This window comes from Montipora capricornis, chromosome 1 (assembly GCF_036669925.1).
Source record: "Montipora capricornis isolate CH-2021 chromosome 1, ASM3666992v2, whole genome shotgun sequence".
Taxonomy (NCBI): Eukaryota; Metazoa; Cnidaria; class Anthozoa; order Scleractinia; family Acroporidae; genus Montipora; species Montipora capricornis.
This window is the reverse complement of record NC_090883.1, coordinates 52,982,035-52,986,148: the sequence shown is the minus strand read 5'-3', so window position 1 is coordinate 52,986,148 and position 4,114 is coordinate 52,982,035. Positions and strand designations below refer to the sequence as shown.

General features: G+C 41.4%; 1 pseudogene; it reads left to right on the top strand.

Moving 5' to 3' along the window:
* LOC138049951 (uncharacterized) lies at positions 1 to 1,488 on the top strand (annotated as a pseudogene).
* The last annotated feature ends 2,626 nt before the right edge of the window (positions 1,489 to 4,114 follow it).

Sequence of the window (4,114 nt, the reverse complement as noted above, 5' to 3'; positions counted from 1 at the left end):
ATGCCTCCTAGGAAGCGTCCGGGACAGCCATCAAGGATAGGTCGCCAAACACGTTCAAAGCGAGTGCGGACATCATAGCTGACAGCAACGGTCCCACCTGTACCTGAACCAACAAATAACGATCCCGGTTTGGTCTCCTTGGACGTAAACGCTCTCTCCGCCACCATATCGACGGCCATCTCGGAAGCGGTGAAAACAGCATTATCTAAGGACAGTCTCACCGAGATCTTGAGACAAAACACATTTGAGGACAGCACGTCGATTGAAACCCCATTGGCAGGCCAGTCTCAAGCCGACCTCTCCTCAGATAGCGTCACCTCAGCTGTGAGCAGCGGTGTCCGTAGCCCCACCGGTGCAGGTACAAGAAATGATTCTCTGCTTCTGGATCCCCACAATGTTCAACCTAAACAAATTTTTACTAGCGTGTTAGCAAATCTTAGGGTTAGTTCCTGGGTGGGTTCTAAAATTAAAGCTAAAATCTAGGCTAACGAATATGTGGAATTTGGGGCCTTATTAGCATCCACCCCTGAAATCGATAAGTATGCGTTATCTATGACACCCTCCACTGGGCCATCAAAGCAGCCGCGGCTGACCCTTGACCCGTATCACGCAACAAAGAAGGTTTCCAACATACAACAGTGGGTTTCGGCGTTTAACATTTTTGTCTCGGTCTATTCTGAGCGATACCAGAGGGAAACCCCAGAGTTGATGAAGTATTGCAAGGTACTCCGTGATATTGCTTTGACGAACGGGGATTGGCTCTGGTATGACGAACAATTTCGTTATCTGAGGCAACATGCACCCGATAAATATCCAAGATGGGATCAAATACATTGCCGGGGAGCTGTGGTTGAGGGCCTCAGCTAATTTTCGGAGATCACAGTCGATCCCCAATAAGCCCCAAACCTCAACACGCCAGCGTTTTTGTTCGAATTTTTTCCCCCGGGGCACGTGTTGGACATTTCGTGCCGGAAAACACTGCCAAGGGTGTCAGTTCGCGGAACACGTCTGTTATAAATGTGGGGCAAATCACCCAGCAATTCAATGCTCAGTACAAATTCATAGCATGAAAAAGAATATTTACGACAATTTGAAATTAATGTTGGCTTAAATCTCCTTAAGATGGGTTATCCAACTTTACGCCACAAATTATATCCTCTTAAATGTTTGTAAAGTTACATTTACACCTCTAAGCGTAAAGGTGATATAAAGTTATCATAAAGGTTGTTTACCAAGTTTATGCATGTTTCTACTGCGGCGTAAAGATGGTGTATAGTTGCACTTTAAGCTGTTTAGCTTAAATTAGATTTTTACCTAGCATAGAGCTTCCCAAAAAGATTTATGCTGCAGAATAGAGGTAACTTAATGCTGCATGATGGTGAAACCCCTCAACAGCGGTCTTGTGGAGCTAAACCAAAAGGAAACTCTACTAAAGTATCAGGCCCTTCACAGCCCGCCAGTAACCCCCGTAAGGGTGGGACGGCTTGAATGCCTCTTACACTGTTATGAGCAAAACAAAAAGCATTTTCTTGTCGATTGTTTCCGTTGTGGCTTTCGTGTTAATTTTGTTGGTGATCGGCTTCCTTTTCAATCTCCTAATATTAAAAGTGTCCTCGAGCTCGCCCAACCGTTTTTTTTTCCCGTGTCGGTAAAAGTCTTGCCTATCACTCCCCTGCTAAGTGGTGTCATTGTAGTGTCTTTGTGCTTACGTTTGAGGGGGTTGGGGCAATGCGTACATTCCTCTGGTGCACACAGGAGGACATTTGATTAACCTGCAATGGCGTCGAAAGTCATTGTAACGCGCATGGCGTTTTAGTGGATCTTTAAACAAAATATACCCTCATGGAGCTAAAGAATGGAACGTCAAGTGGATGAACAAGACAGGCGTTGGAAAATAAATATCTGGAATCTTTAAAGCGACGAGTAATGGTCTTCGAAAACAATTTCATTTTTCGCCGTTGGATATCAAATGAATTGAGTTTTGTTTCTAATATTTTACTAACTTGGTATTATATACAACACCAAAATCAAATGGCATTTTTTTAATGGATTTAACAAACACTGAAGGAATCGAACGCCTTGAATGCATCACAGTGTTTACTGAAGTCGCATCTAAGTTGTCTGGCAATTTACATATATTTTGTATTTAACTCTGCAAAGGTAAAAAAATATTGGAAATGTGACAGTAAAGAATTCTTTGAGTGAAAGGTTGTTGTCTCTTTTGTGCTTCATTATTTACGGCCAAGGTTCTTTCGAAGCGGGTTTGATATGAACTGTCAGAAATTTATTTCATTGCATATGCTTTGTGACACCGATTTTGTGTTTTGTTTCCACGCACGCAATTGAAATAGGAAGGGTTTTTTGCCTCTAATAGCAAATATGCTGTTACTTTGTTCCAATAAATTTTTCGCTGGAAAAAAACACGCCGCGATTTACTTGTGCAGCCAAAAATACCATAACAAAATTGAACCTAGCAAAAATCTCCCAATTTTTTTGTCGCTGATCGTAACCTTTTTATATTCATGTTATTCTCGATCGACCGTCCTGAAAACTTCCTTCTGCTCTTCCTAAAAACTGTGTATCAATATTTATTTACTTTTGCTTCAATATTTGTTTTGCATAAAGTAAGCTAACAAAATCTGTACCTTGTTCGAATTTTCGGTCCTAAGCTACTCATGCATCCAGATACTAACCCCGCCCGCATAAGGTTTAACTTCAGTGAAGTTTTGTATTACAAAACTGTCAGATTCTCAGAGTGCACGCTTAAACTTAGGGTGAAAAGAAGTTGTCAGGGAACTTGAAAATGATCAACATGTCAGCCCAGAAGTCAATGTTTCTCGATTCCCGTTTATTTTCTTCAATTGACCATTTTCACATTCCCCATAATACACTTTGTTTTCCCCCAAAAACTTGCATAAACCATTGTTTTCAAATGCTCTTGGGACTGTACAGATTCCCAAGAGCATTTGAAAACAATAGTTTATGCCAAATTTGGGGGGCAAACAAAGTGTATTATGGTGAATGTGAAAATGGTCAATCTTTCTGGGTTCAGTACTATGCTAGTAACCACATGTCTTCTCAGTGGGCTATTTACCTAAGACTTCTACCATGGCACTACAGTGATATACAATACCAAAACGATATTGTGTAGTATTAGAGCTACATATTACGCAAAGACAACTTGAATCTCCTGGTAGGCAAAGCGCAGCTCAGTTGACAATATGTATTACTGCTCAGGAAAAGTGTAAATGAGAACACGAAGATAGCCTTAACATGGACCCCAGAAGGAAGGCGTAGGAGAGGTAGGCTGAAGGAGACATGGCGAAGAACGGTAAAGAGAGAACTAGGTGAACTTGGGTTCAAAGGTTGGGCAGAAGCCGGTAGTTGTGCGAAGGACCGAAAAGCTTGGAGAGAGAGAGAGAACGCAAAGGACAAGATGATGATGATGATGATTACTGCACTACCACACGTAAGAAATACGTGTCTATTTTTTTTAAAGATGACAGGAATCTCTTCTTTCTGACAAATGATTAATAGGCCGGTAGCCAGGTTTTTCAACCTCAGAAAAAATATCTATTTTGTCGTATGAACGTGTGAGCCAAAGGGCCTCTGCTGATACGACTTCTGGGTGACCCCTTAAATGGTCTTAAGGAGCCCCCAACTTGAAAAAAATTGCCTGGAACGCTGCAGTTTAATACCACCCAACTCGGTCCCTTCTGTGTTTGAGTAACACGAACCACAGGCAAGCCATTGTACGCTCATGGAGCGTCTAGTTTAATTCGAGTTTCATTTCTGAACAAAGAAAATAACTATTAAACCTTTTTTTTTTTAAATACGCAGCCACTTTAAATAAAGCATCCGTAAAAATTACAAACGGTTTAGTGGCCAAGGAAAGAATTTGTGGAGTAACTTCTTCCACCAAGTACGAGCTATTACCGGTATTCTGTTTTGTCATTGTCGCGTTCTCTTCCTCTCTCCTTAGTCAATTTTTAAACCATTATAAATTAAAGTTACTGTGACAACCATGACTGACCTCTGCAAGGGATATGCATTTGAGCCTAGGCTTTCTTTGTTACAGTGCAACCTTGTTTCACGTGAACGTCACACCATGCAC